This window comes from Scyliorhinus torazame, chromosome 5, assembly GCF_047496885.1.
Source record: "Scyliorhinus torazame isolate Kashiwa2021f chromosome 5, sScyTor2.1, whole genome shotgun sequence".
NCBI classification, from domain to species: Eukaryota; Metazoa; Chordata; class Chondrichthyes; order Carcharhiniformes; family Scyliorhinidae; genus Scyliorhinus; species Scyliorhinus torazame.
In genome coordinates this window covers 298,128,360-298,143,503 of record NC_092711.1, presented here as the reverse complement: position 1 = coordinate 298,143,503, position 15,144 = coordinate 298,128,360, and the positions used below count along the sequence as shown (strand labels likewise).

The following is a 15,144-nucleotide window of genomic DNA, read 5'->3' as shown; positions in this document are numbered from 1 at the left end:
GAGCATATGGCGTTGATGATGGAGCAGCTAGTACTCCCCACTTCATGTATCACACACGGGCACATTGTCCGGGAAAGGGCAGAGGTTGCGTTTACGTAGCACATTTCACATCATCGGAACATCCCAAAGCACCTCACTGCTAATTGGGACTTTTGAAGTGTAGTCACTGTTGTGACATAAGAAAGGTGGCAATCGGTTCAGAAACAATGATGTGATAATGACCAGCCAATATGTTTTAATTTAGCCATGTTGGTTGAGGGGTAAATATTGGCCAAGGCACTGAGCAGAACTCCCCACCCCCCCTTTAAAGCAATGGCGCAGAATCTTTTACTTTCACTGCAGTATTCAGATGGTGCCTTGGCTTAATGTCTCATTGGTAATGCGCCATCTGAAAGATCGAACTCCAACAGTGCAGTCTGTCACAATATATGGATATTGCGAAGGGTTAATGTAATGTTACTCTACTAGTCACTAGATGGTGCTATAGAGCAACCATATAAATATCACATGCCTCCTTGACTTCTGGCTGGGTAGTTGTGAGATAGTTGAACTAATAGTATAGTTAATAGTATAGATGTGTAACATCGAACATTAGTTGGGGGGATGGGTGGGGGGGGGGCTGTGTAGATTAAGGGTGACTACGGGTAATCCCTGATTTCTTTTTGTCATTTGTTTATGTAAACATGCGGGCTGATGTTTGGGGGTTGGTGGGCGGATGGGGTCGTTGTTATTATGGGGATTGACATATCTTGCTGATTATTGTTTATTGTTGATGGATGTAAGTGTGGGAGAAAATGTGAAAAAGGAGAATAAAAAAATATATTTTTTAAAAATAGTATAGATGTGTAGTGTACTCTTTACTTCACTAATTCCTTAGTATATGTTTGAATCCAATTCAGTGTAATGTAATAAATTAGCTTTGTTTATGAAACACAGCTTGCTGTTCTTTGTTAGCTCTGCCATCCTGAAAGAACAATAACAAAGAACACAACGCAGTCCTCTCAGGACTATAAATGAAACACATGTTCAAAATAAAACATGGAAGATGGTTAAGTGATTTATCCAACCAGTAAAAGTTTAACATGTGTTTTAAAATATATGTCCTTGTCTTGTTCCAGCAAAGGGCAATGTGTTCTTGATATTAATCTCTCTTTCTGCGCTGTTATTGAAACCTTTCCAGGTTTCACAGTGTGACATAACTTTGCAACAATGTAATATGCTTGATTAATCCTCGTAGATTGTCCTCAGTCATTTCGCAGAGTGCCAGGATAATCTCTGCATCTCCGCTGCCTCTTCAAAACTCTTCAGTTAGTCTGAAACAGGTGGTTATTTATAACAAACTTTATCCAGTTAATCAATTAATAGGATTTGAACAAAAGAACTGTCGAGGCAAACTGTACTTCTGAGAGGGAGGTCAAATATATAAAGAAGAGGCAAAGTGTGACAGTTGTAGACACACAACACATTGGAATTGTTACAGTCTGAATAAATCGACGCGGCCTTATCTACAATTGAAGTCAAATACAAGACAAGGTAAAGTTGCATGAATGATATATATTTGCTGAGACTGCATGTTATTATCCATACAAGTCATATTATCAGCAATTAAACCCATTACCTGCCTCTCTATGGAAGTAGTAATTATACTTGAACTCATTCCCTGCCTGCTATTTTCTCCTTTGTTCAGGTCAGGCTTACAAAAGAGCTTCTCCTAGCTAACAATCAGTTCTGGGAATAGATCCCACGAAAAAAGATTAACAGGGCAAAAAATTAGTTTTAGCTGTGCCCATAAATTGCTGGCGTAAATTGAAATTGGCAACGGGCAAATCTCTCTGCCAGCCGCTCACCCAAATTATTGAAATAAGACCCAGGGCTCGAAGCTTCGAACCCTTAATGGGGACTGAGTTCTGTGCGCACTGTTCAGTAATGCACCCCAAATTGGTTCACATCCTGGTTTTCAAATCCTGACCCTTTCTTTCATTTGAAGGAGGGATGATCTCCTTTACATTTCCAGCAGTGTTCAAATCAGATCTTGCCTTTGTAATTTATTCCAACATTGCCAACTTCTTCTATGGTCCTAACAGCCAAGTTCAAGTGTATGAGGCATTTATTTTTGTTAGTTTTGTGGAGCTGCATCTTATTGCCTTATATATCAAACAAAGTTTTTCTCCACAAGTACCAAACTTGGCTAACATCCAGTTATGAATTTGATTTAGAAATCATGGGGATAAATATAGGCAGATGATCAAAAACACTGCAGTATACGATAGCTCCAATCCTAATAGAACTTAAGGGAGTGAGGGAGTGCGAAATGTAATCAGTCAAGCTTCAGTCATGTGAACTGTAATGTTAGACTGATATCGAGAAAGTTTTCATCTGAGCTAACTCGGCAAGAAAACTCGGCAAAGTTCTCCTCTGGAAAGTTGTACCTGTCACAATCACTTCCCTCAGTTCGCGAAAGAAATAGTGAAATTATCACAATTAATATATGAAAGCAATACCACAGAAAAAGTGTGAGTTGCAGATGTTCACTCATTATTATCATTATTTAATTGTGGTCTTGTACTAACTGCTCAATTCTAAAATTAAAAACCCGCTATCAGCTTACATTAGGCAAACTTACAAAGCAAGTCAAATCCGAGGATCCATTTCAAAGGCAGTTAACTATGTAAGTTAAAATATATAATTCTTAGGTCATGTGGATCATTTTTGGGGCCATTAATAAGAACAGTAAGGTGCAGATTTGAACTCCCAACTTGGAAAGAGGTTTCTACATTGGTGATAATTCAGAGAAAAATGAGAATGCTTGATTCCCGGAAATAAATTATGATGAAAGAATGGTTGAACTGAGCTTGGGATTACCAATGTTGGAGGGGAGACAAGATTCAGATCTTTTAAATGTTGAGAGGAAAGATAAACCAGCTATTTAGCACAAAACTAAAGCCATGTGTTCAAATTTAGGCAGGATGGGTATTAGATTTGTTTGCCTTGTGGCAGAATGCCGCTGAACCAACTGTGGAAAAGATTCTCAGGAATTGATTCTGTAATAACCGGCACTGGGCCAAGGGGTGGGAATGATTATCTGCCCCGGAGTCCATGCGGATTTCAAGCTTGAACCTCTGCTTCAAAGGTTGGCCAGTAAGGCACCGAGCAGAACAGGAACCCAGTAGGGATCTAAAAGCAGCACGGTCAGCGCCAGGGTCCCAGGTCCGATTCCCGGCTTGGCTCACTGTCTGTGCAGAGACTGGACTTTCTCCGTATCTGCGTGGGTTTCCTCCGTGTGCTCCGGTTTCCTCCCACAAGTCCCGAAAGACATGCTGTTAGGTAATTTGGACATTTTAAATTCACCATCCGTGTACCCGAACAGGCGCCGGAATGTGGCGACTAGGGGCTTTTCACAGTAACTTTGTTTCCGTGTTAACGTAAGCCTACTTGTGACAACAGTGATCATTATTATTATTATTATTGGACAGTGTAAGTATCATGTGCAAATAAAACTCCGTGCCTTTATTTTTACTCGGTGTGGACTCCCCGTGTCCTTATTAAAGATTCTTTTTAAAATAACTGGTTTAATATTTGGTGAAGTCGGTAATGATACGCTTGGACAGAGAAAACACAATACTCCATGGGAGCAAAATATTGCTGTGCCTCTGGGGACAATGGTGATGGCAGTGTAGTGGCTGGGAGAGGCAGGGGAAGAATGGAGCTTCACTGGAGGGAAGATGGTCAATGTTGAATAGTAGAGGTGGAATTGGAGAGAAATTCTGGGAGTTTATTTAATTGCCATCAGGCAACAGGGATTTTTGATTCAAAACACCTTTTCAGGAGATTAGATCCCTCTGTCGGACGTCTATATTTAAAAAACTTTATTGGCGTGCAAAGCAAGAATTCCTTTTTCTCGCAATTTTCATCTCTTCAGGACTTCCCAAAATTTTCACAATCAATAAAATTACTTCTGAAGTGCAGTCACCATTGTTTTATGGGCAATTGCAGCAGCCAATTTGCGAAGCATAAGACCTATAACATAAATAAAGAGGGAAGGATATCTTGGGGCGCCATGTGCATTGGGGAGTGAGTGGAGATTCTGTGGATGGAGGGGAGTGGGGATGCTGTGCGGGGGGTGGGGGTCCCATGGGGTGACCCTTTTCCTTATTTTTCTAATGTTTAGATTGGGGCTCCCATTCAGTGCCCGCCCCACTAGCACGATGTCGGAGGACCCACCTCTCGGATTTCTTTTGACCAAGTGTCAAATTAAGGATGGCATCATGACCGGTACAGGCTTGGAAGGGTCTGTCACTGCGCTGTATTGTTCTTTGCTCTTTATATGACGGGAAAATGCAGCAGTGGAACCGGCAAGCTGCACAACAATTTTCCCACTTGAGTTGACACTTGGTCAAAAGATCAGAAAATTCCTCCCAACACCGCCAACAATGTAGAGTTTCCTTCTCAGTGTCCCTACCTTTGTGATTGAAATAAGGGCCTGAGAGTGAACATCGAGGACCTGGAGAATAGGTTGCGGCTGCATAATGTTAGGATCGTGGGGCTGCACCAGGGGGCGGAGGGCCCGAGGCCGACGGAGTATTTTTCGATGATGTTCGCGAAGCTGCCGGGGAAGGAGGAGAACATCCTCCCTTTTGAGTTGGATAGGGCCCACCGGTATCTCCAGCCGGAACCACAGGAGGACGAGCCACCAGGTGCAGTGAGTCTGTTTTCGCAGCTATCGGAGAATGAGGAAAGGTCTTGGGATGGGCCAAGCAGAATCGAGAGGTGAGATGGAAAGGCAGCAGTATTCAAATATACCAGGATGTCATGGTGGAGTTGCGAGAAGGCATGCGGCCTTTAAACAGGTCAAAGTCAGCGCTTTATAAGAGTAGATTGCATTTTAGGGTGGTCCACCTGGCGAGGCAGAGGGTCGCGCATAATTCCTGGGATCATTTGTTTGAGACGCTGGAAGAGGCGCAGACATTCATAACAGCCGAAGGACTTGGACTGAACTGAGATTGGAACAGGAAGTTTGTTGCTGTGGCTGGAATGTGCTGGTTGAGGGTGTCATGTGAGAGTACCTTTAAGACATGGATGTTTAAGCAATGTACCTTTAAGAAAACAGTGATGTCAGAGAGTGGGTGGCGCTGGGCTTTAGGTCAGCCATTTTGCAGGTTTTTAGTTTCAGTTTAAAAAGCAGCTTGTATGTGTCTGTGTGTTTCCAGAGAGTTGCAAGTCTGGAGGAAAAGAGCTGGGTGTGTGTCTGTGTTTTGCAGTGAGCTGGATCTCTGCCATAAAAGACCACCTCTGGATCATTTGGGTGATTTAAACTCATAATACTAAAACCTTTAACCTGATGTGATTTTGTTTAAAGGTGTTAAGTCTCTTGGGAGTTTGAAGGAACAGTTTAAGGAATTATTTACTGTTGCAATATTTTCTGAGTTATCTTTGAAGTAAGGGGTGTTAAGAGATCCAATGTTTATTTAAGATGTTAAATTGAGTTCATGGAATAAACAGTGTTGTGTGTTTAAAAACCCACGTGTCCATAATTGTAATCCCACACCTAGGGAAAAAGCCGTGTGCTGGGAAAAGCAACAAATACATTAAAGGGAGAGGTTGGTTGAACACCATGATACATTTTGGGGTTCTGAACACACCTCGCCCATAACAAGGGGCATTGTGGTAGCAGGATGTGCGTTTTCTTTTGTTGATTTTTTTCCCTCTATTCGCTTTGTACAAAGTTATGGTTAAATTGAAATTAAGTTTGGAGTTTTCTCCTTCTGTTTTAGTTGCTTCTCTCTTCTTGAGTTTTAATGGATTGGTGAGGACACACAGAGGGGGGAGGGAAGGGGAGTAGCAGTTTCCAGATGGAGTAGGGTCGGGGGAGTTTTGATACTTGAGGCAGATGGTTTGGGCGTGGGGTTTTCTTTGCTCCTTTGTTGTTCACTTGGCGGGGATACTATCCCTGTAGCAAACTGCAGTTGTCTAGTGAACGGGAGTGAGGTGGGGGAGGAGCTGTGGCCTGCTGAACCTGTTTAGTCAAGATTTGGTGGGCCTAGGAGGTGTGAATAGTGGGGCGGAGCGGGGGGGGGGGGGGGGGAAGGATAATGGAGAGAGGTGCTGTTTCCAAGTTGCTGGAGGGTTTCTGGGATGGGGTGGGGAAGGGTGACTGGGGGTTGCTCTTTGTCCCATCTGTTGGGTGGGGCTGGATGACATCTTGAATGGGCCATAGATTTAGGAGTGGGGGGATGGGGGCATCCCTCACAGTGGAAATGGCTCAGTTGAGGGTGGGTGGGGGGGGGGGGTGCAATACTGATTAACAATAGAGTTAGGTTCCAGATGGAGAAGGTAGTGGCAGATTAGTGGGGTAAATATGTATTTGTTCCGGGACGTTGGAGGGTAGGTCGGTGGTCTTGGCTAACGTATATGCTCCTAATTGGGGTGATGTAGCCTGCGGATGCTGGAGGACATTCAGGTATTTAGGGCTGCGGATAGCTCGGGATTGGGCCTCCATCACATGTACAGCAAAGGCTCAAGAAGGTAGCTCACCACCACCACCTTCTCCAGAGCAATTAGGAATGGGTAATAAATACAGGCCTAGCCAGGGTGCTTACATTTGTTTTAACTTCATTTACAGCATGTGGACATCGTTCGTTAGGGCAGCATTTATTGTAGCACAATGGTTAGCATTGTTGCTTCACAGGTTCCCAGGTTCGATTCCCGGCTTGGGTCACTGTCTGGGCGGAGTCTGCACTTTCTCCCCGTGTCTGCATGGGTTTCCTCTGGGCGCTCCGGTTTCCACCCACAAGTCCCGAAAGACATGCTGTTAGGTGAATTGGACATTCTGAATTCTCCCTCTGTGTACCCGAACAGGTGCCGGAATGTTGCAACGATGGGCTTTTCACAGTAACGTCACTGCAGTGTTAATGTAAGCCTACTTGTGACAATAAAGATTATTATTATTATTGCCCTTCCCTAGTTGCCCTTCAGAAGGTGCTGGTGAGTTGCCTTCTTGAACAGCTGCAGTCCTTGAGGTGTAGATACACCCACTGTGCAATTAGGGAGGGAGTTCCAGGATTTTGCCCCAGCGATATATTTCCAAGTCAGGGTGGTGAGTGACTTGGAGGGGAACCTCCAGGTGGTGGGGTTCCCAGGTATCGGCTGTTACATCCATTGAATAACTTTTCTAAATTTACTTTTATTAATCCAAAAATTAACCAAATATACAAATTGTTCACATACAGCAATGTAATCGCTAGACTAACAGTAGTCCCATGACTGTTAATAACATATTACAATGTCATTTCTGGGAACATTATCCCTTAAATATATTTTGGTTGTTCCATATTCCAAGACATGACATTTTTATTTACTCTCATCATAGTTCTGACTCATGCCTTGTCTAAATTCAGCTAACCTGACCCCAAATAAATGTATCTTTCTAAAGGTTGGAAACAGCAGGTCAGAAGACAAGATGAATTAAATATTGGTTAAGTGACACCAATGTTGTTTGTTAAAAGGCTGTAAGTTGCAAGAAGATTATATCAGGGAAAACGTGGGTGTGGAGGTCATGGAAGAGACTTAATAAAAGACATTCATGATTTCAACATAGTGAGGATGGCGATTGAAGGAAGAGCCAAACAAATGATATATTTGGAACTTACGATAGTTCGGATGGGCAATGGGCAATCATAGAATCATAGAATTTACAATGCAGAAGGAGGCCATTCAGCCCATCGAGTCTGCAGGCCCTTGGAAAGAGCACCCTATTTAAGCCCACGCCTCTGCCCTATCTCTGTAACCCTACCTAACCTTTTTGGACACTAAGGCAATTTATCATGGCCAATCCACCTAACCTGCACATCTTTGGACTGTGGGAGGAAACTGGAGCACCCGGAGGAAACCCACGCAGACACGGAGCGAACGTGCAGGCTCTGCACAGTGACCCAAGCCGAGAATCGAACCGGAGACCCTGGAGCTGTGAAGCAACTGTGCTAACCACTATGCAATATGGCACTGATAAAGCAGAAAATGATATGAAAGGTTGTCATGAAGAGAGTGGGTTTGAGTTAGAGTGGGACAGGAATCATCTTTCACGTAACTTTCATATTCTGGAGTGTGAATATCTGAGTAATTAAGAGGAGAATGACTGAATATTCTAGTGTTGAGTTACATTTGGGGTTCAAATAGTGCTTACACAGAACTAAGGGATCCAAGCTCAGAAAACAAGCAAGGAGTCAATTAAAATTTTGTATGGGATCTGTATTAGCCTGCGCTATTCCTCCCTGATCTGTGCTTACAGGTTCCCTGCTCTGGTGACTGTAAGTGGGGTCCACTATCATCCATCTGAAGAATAATATACCTTTATCTCTCTCAACATTCTATTTCTCTGCTCCGGGAAGCAGCATGACCCATTGATGACATTTGCTTTGTAAGGGGTGGAAAGAGGTTCCATCCCATGTAAAGATATTCCAGGAACATACTAAAACTGCAGGGATCCAGCTCCACTCCTGGAGAACCCTTTTGGTCACTGCTGGTGTTAGCTCAAGAAATTATCAGAATCTTAAGGGAATTCCATTCCCAACATGAATTGCATGTCAGAGAGCAGAATTAAATATCCAAGAGCATGCGGTCAGTGTCTGTAGAATGTTTTGGTCCTTTGGTCCCAACCTATGCAACTGCTCAGATGGCACCTTGATGCAAAATGAAGACTGACATTTCAAAATTGATATGGGTGCAGTTCAAAAATTAGCAATCAATAATTGGTTTTACCACTGACGCAGATGGGAGTCTGCAATTTGCCACCAATTCTTGTGACTTCATTGCTCATTGCTCTCAATCATACATAGCTCGACCTGCTTCACTGTCTCAAATTTGTCACAGTGCTTATCCGCCATCCATTACTGGATGACCAAATATTACCTCCAACCGAATAGCAGCAAGACTGAAGCCCTCATTTTCAGTTCCCCAGCACCAACTCTTATCCCAAGAGTTCCCTTATCCCAACTCCGTTCTCTATCGCAGCCCGCTGTCTGAGAATGAACCAGACTGTTTGTGACCTCAGTGTTGGATATAATCCCGAGCTGAGCTTCTGATCGAAAATCTGCTCCGCCACCAACACTGTATAATTTTCATAGAATTTACAGTGCAGAAAGAGGCCATTCGGCCCATCGAGTCTGCACCGGCTCTTGGAAAGAGCACCCTTCCCAAGCCCACATCTCCACCCTATCCCCATAACCCAGTAACCCCACCCAACACTAAGGGCAATTTTGGACACTAAGGGCAATTTAGCAGGGCCAATCCACCTTACCTGCACATCTTTGGACTGTGGGAGGAAACCCACGCAGACACGGGGAGAACATGCAGACTCTGCACAGCCAGTGACCCAAGCCGGGAATCGAACCTGGGACCCTGGAGCTGTGAAGCAATTGTGTGAACCACTATGCTACCGTGTTGCCCCATGGAATTTCACTTCCATAACCTTGCTCTATCCTGCCCCGGTATCAGCTCCTCTACTGCTGAATCCCCCCTCCATTCCTATTAACTCCAGATTTGACTATTCCAGTGTCAAGCCTGACCAGCCTCTCACACTACCCTCCATAAGCTCATTCAAAACCTTGCTGCTTTATCCTAAGTTGCATCAGGCCTGGTTCTTGTATCATTCCTTATTTGCTCACCTGTATCGTCTCCCAGAATGGGAACACCTCAATTTGAAAATGCTCATCCCTCCTTGGTCTCATCCTTCCCTATCTCTGTAATCTCCTCCAGCTCCATAAACCTTTGTGACCTCTGCACTCCTCTAATTCTAACCTCTCATGCATCTTCAATATCAGTGTTCAACTGCCTGAACCTTATAATTTGGAATTCCTCCCCTAAAACTATATCCTTCTCTACCTTAGTACGAAGTCTTACAACACCAGGTTAAAGTCCAACAGGTTTGTTTCGATGTCACTAGCTTTTGGAACGCTGCTCCTTCCTCAGGTGAATGAAGAGGTCTGTTCCTGAAACATATATATAGACAAATTCAAAGATGCCAAACAATGCTTGGAATGCGACCATTAGCAGGTGATTAAATCTTTACAGATTCAGAGATGGGGTAACCCCAGGTTAAAGAGGTGTGAATTGTATCAAGCCAGGACAGTTGGTTGGATTTCGCAGGCCAGATGGTGGGGGATGACTGTAATGCGACATGAATCCCAGGTCCCGGTTGAGGCCGCACTCATGTGTGCGGAACTTGGCTATAAGTTTCTGCTCGGCGATTCTGTGTTGTCGCGCGTCCTGAAGGCTGCCTTGGAGAACGCTTACCCGGAGATCAGAGGCTGAATGCCCTTGACTGCTGAAGTGTTCCCCGACTGGAAGGGAACATTCCTGCTTGGTGATTGTCGCGCGATGTCCGTTCATTCGTTGTCGCAGCGTCTGCATGGTCTCGCCAATGTACCACACTTCGGGACATCCTTTCCTGCAGCGCATGAGGTAGTCAACGTTGGCCGAGTCGCACGAGTATGTATCACGTACCTGGTGGGTGGTGTTCTCACGTGTAATAGTGGTATCCATGTCGATGATCTGGAACTTCTTGCAGAGATTGCCATGGCAGGGTTGTGTGGTGTCGTGGTCACTGTTCTGAAGACTGCATAGTTTGCTGCAAACAATGGTTTGTTTGAGGTTGCGCGGTTGTTTGAAGGCAAGTAGTGGGGGTGTGGGGATGACCTTGGCAAGATGTTCATTGTCATCAATGACGTGTTGAAGGCTGTGACGAAGGTGACGTAGTTTCTCCGCTCCGGGGAAGTACTGGACGATGAAGGGTATTCTGTCGGTTGTGTCCCATGGTTGTCTTCTGAGGAGGTCGGTGCGGTTTTTCGCTGTGGCGAGTTGGAACTGTTGATCGATGAGTCGAGTGCCATATCCCGTTCGTACGAGGGCATCTTTCAACGTCTGTAGATGTCTGTTACGCTCTCTACCTTGATCTCTCTACCCCTTTAAGTCACTCCTTGCAGCCTACCTTTTTGACCAGTTTTTGGCCACCTCTCCATAACTCCTTAGGTGGCTCACTGGCAATATGTGTTTGATAACATGACTGTGAAGTGCCTCAGAATATGTTACTCTGTTGTTACAGTAGTATAGAATTGCATTCATGCAAGGATCACACTAGTAACAGGAATAAAAAAGTTAAATGTAACTCTAATTTACACTGAACCTCATCTAGACATTGATTGATGCATTTGGTTTTCAATTCTATTATTTACTTCTGGCTCTTATCCCACGCCCGATCACTAACCTGCGTTGCATAAGACAATGCCGCTTACTGGGCATTTCATTAGCTAAGGTGTGAAGTGCTGTTGTGTTTTTACGATAAATCAGCATGACGCTTTTTTTCCATTAGCTGCTTAAAAATAAAGGTTTGAATGTTTATATCTCATTGAGGGCTCTCAGCTTTCTTTTCTCTTTCAAAGTGATCTAAACTAATTAAAAAACAGTTACACACCAGATTTAGTCAGCATTGTGCCTTTTTGAAAGCTGTAAAAAAAGGTTCAGCCCGTATTGGCATTAATATTTTAATATATTTTTTTTAATGTATTTCTATTGTAGTTTTCACGTTTTTGTAATTATCACATCGAAACAGAAGAAAAAGAGGAAAAAGGTCATAGTTATCAATGCGAAACAGGTACAGCACATAACAGAAATCGTATCAAACGTAGGAACAAATAAAACCAGATGATTTGGGGACAATATCCCTAACGTGTTCCCTCAACAGATACAAGATCCATCTGCACCAAGCAGGATACAGTCAACAGTAGAGTTACATCATACATGGCAGCACAGTAGTTAGCACTGTTGCTTCACAGTGCCAGGGTCCCAGGTTCGATTCCCGGCTGGGTCACTGTCTGTGCGGAGTCTGCACTTTCCCCCCGTGCCTGTGTGGGTTTCCTCCGGGTGCTCCGGTTTCCTCCCACAAGTCCTGAAATATGTCCTTTTCGGTAATTTGGACGTTCTGAATTATCCCCCCTGATGTGTTATATATGTTGGATTAACACGGACTGCAACTCGATGCAGTACCACTTGAAAACAGGCTTCCAACGCTGTAGATGGTTCAACACTGCTTTATTGAGCTTGCCGAGTAATGTACACAGTTCACTGTGAGTCGACACTCTATTAATCTCAGCTTGCTAACCTTGGTCTGGCTTGCCCAGACTTGCTCTGTGCCATGTGACTGTACATTGCACCCTGACTGTTGCTACAGCTATCACCAGTGCGAAGAGGCCGAGCCTTCCTGCCTCGTGTGTTTTATACTGGTCATGTACCCTGCCTGGTGATTGGTTGTTCTGTATTCTGTGTGGTGATTGGTTCCTGTGTGTGTCCATCACTGCCTGTCTGTATCTCATTATGAACATGAGTGCATATTATGACATCTCCCCTTTGTAAATAAATTTTGGACGCATGTGACTGTGTGCTTGTATTTACATGTGTGACTATGTGCAAAATGGTGAGTGAGTGAACATATATACATGGGAAGGTGTCTATCGTGCATATACAGAACAAGGTGAACAACATTTACACAGTTAAAGTCTATAAGTCTAGTCTTTGTGGTGGGCGACGGATTCTTGTCGACCACCTCAGAGGTGGCGGGGGGGACGCCAGCGTCTCGACAGGCGGGATTGCTGCCAGATTGGTGGGCTCGTGGTTTGAAATGTCCAGAGGAGGCGTCTCGACATACGGAGGCGTTTGGTCAGGTGGTGGTGGGCAGGCAACCTTGCGCAGTGCCCTTCTGTTGCGCTTGAGAAAGTGCCATCAGCCATGCGAACAACGAAAGATCTGGGGGCAGCCTGTCGTACAACAACAGTTGGGGCTGACCAACCTCCCTTAGGCAGCTTGATGCGAACAACATCTTCTGGAGCCAGCACAGGCAAATCAGTGGCATGAGCATCATACGTGATCTTCTGCTGGTCCCTGAGTCATTGCACTTTTCTTAGCACCGTGAGGTGATCAAGGTCTGGAACGTGGATGGCTGGAACAGTTGTCCGCAGGTTGCGATTCATAAGTAGTTGAGCCGGAGACAGACCAGCCGACAGAGGGGTTGCCCTGTATGCCAACAGTGCAAGGTTAAAATCAGATGCAGTCTGCAGCCTTGCACAGCAGCTGCTTGTCAATGTGGACCCCTTTTTCCACCTTCCCGTTTGACTGCGGGCAATGGGGACTGGATGTGACATGTTTGAAGTGGTAGGATTGTGCAAAGTTGGACCACTCTTGGCTGTGGAAACATGGACCGTTGTCGCTCATTACTGTGAGTGGTATACCATGCCTGGCAAACGTCTCCTTGCAGACCTTGATGACTGATTTTGACGTGAGGTCCGACAGCTTCACAACTACTGGGTAGTTCGAAAAGTAATCGATCAGAAGTACATAGTCACGTCCATTTGCATGAAAGAGGTCTATTCCCACCTTGGACTACGGAGAGGTCACGAGCTCATGTTGTTGGAGCGTCTCCTTGAGCTGAGATGGTTGGAATCTCTGGCATGCGGTGCAATTGAGGACCATGTTGGAGATGTTCTGGCTGATCCCAGGCCAGTAAACTGCCTGTCGAGCTCTGCGTCGGCATTTCTCGACTCCAAGGTGACCCTTATGGATCTGCTTGAGCACCATGGCCTGCATGCTGTGCGGGGCAACAATCGATCCAGTTTCAAAATGATCCCTTCAACAACCGTCAAATCATCCTTGACATTAAAAAACTGGGGGCATTGCCCCCTGTGCCACCCATTTGCGAGGTGGTGCATTACCCTTTGCAGCAAAGGGTCTTTGGCAGTTTCTGCTCGTATCTGGATGACACGTTCATCAGTGGCCGGGAGGTTGCTGGCGCACATCTGCACCTGTGCCTCAATTTGGCGAATGAAGTCTACATGTTCGCAGGGCGTGGTGATGGATCTGGATAGGGCATCTGCGATTATCAGCTCCTTGCCCGGTGTGTAGACGAGGTTGAAATCATATCGGCGGAGTCGCTGTAGCCGGGGCATCATGTCATTTAAATCCTTCTGGATGATGTGGACTAAGGGTCTGTGGTCTGTTTCCACCGTGAACTTTGGCAGACCGTATACGTAATCCTGGAATTTAACGATTCCTGTTAGGAAACCCAGGCGCTCCTTTTCAATCTGTGCGCACCTTTGCTCGGTCGGGGTCATGGCCCTGGATGCGTATGCCACTGGAGCCCAGGACGAGGAGTCATCTTTCTGGAGGAGCACCGCACCAATGCCATCCTGGTTTATGTCCGTGGATATTTTCGTTTCCTTAGTCGGGTCAAAGAACGCCAGGACTAGGACCGTGGTGAGCTTTGCTTTGAGCTCCATCCACTCCGCTTGATGTGTTGGTGTCCACTGGAATACTGTGGTCTTTTTCACTAGATGCCGGAGGACTGTGGTGTGGGATGCCATGTTAGGAATGAATTTTCCCAGAAAATCCACCATCCCCAGGAAGCCTAGTACCGCCTTTTTGTCCTCTGGGGTCTTCATGGCATTGATTGCCAGTACCGTGTCAGCATCAGGTTGCACACCTTGCTGGGATATTTGGTCACCCAGAAATTTGATTGATGACAGACCAAATGAGCATTTGGTCCTTTTTAGCTTGAGGCCACTCTCGTGGACCCTTTTAAAGACCTGTTTGAGCCGATCTATGTGCTCCTCGGGGGTTGTGGACCAGATTATTACGTCATCCACACAGATTTGCACACCCTCGATGCCCTCCATCATTTGCTCCATTATGCGGTGAAAGACTTCGGAGGCTGAAATGATACCGAAAGGCATGCGGTTGTAACAGTGCCTGCCGAACGGAGTGTTAAACGTGCAGAGCTTCCTGCTGGAGTCATCCAGTTGTATCTGCCAGAAACCATGTGAGGCCTCCAGCTTGGTAAAGAATTTGGCGTGAGCTATCTCAGAGGTTAATTCTTCCCGCTTCGGGATTGGTTAGTGTTCCCTCATGATGTTGCGATTGAGGTTTTTGGGATCGATACAGATTCGTATTTCACCTGAGGGCTTCTTCACGCAGACCATGGAGCTGACCCAGTCTGTTGGTTCCGTGACCCTTGAAATGATGCCCTGGCTTTGGAGCTCTTGCAGCTGCGCTTTCAAATGATCCTTTAGAGGAGCCGGCACCCGGCGTGATGCATGAATGACTGGG

The 15,144-nt window shown here is 45.4% G+C and overlaps 1 protein-coding gene across 1 annotated transcript in view; it reads left to right on the top strand.

The window, feature by feature from the left end:
• Positions 1–1,381: 1,381 nt before the first annotated feature.
• The window catches only part of LOC140422803 (beta-arrestin-1-like), a 124,676-nt gene continuing 110,913 nt past the window's right edge, over positions 1,382–15,144 (top strand). Inside the window, exon 1 of the mRNA XM_072507712.1 lies at positions 1,382–1,533. The gene's annotated coding sequence lies outside the window, so the exon portion shown is untranslated. The remainder of the gene's footprint in view (positions 1,534–15,144) is intronic.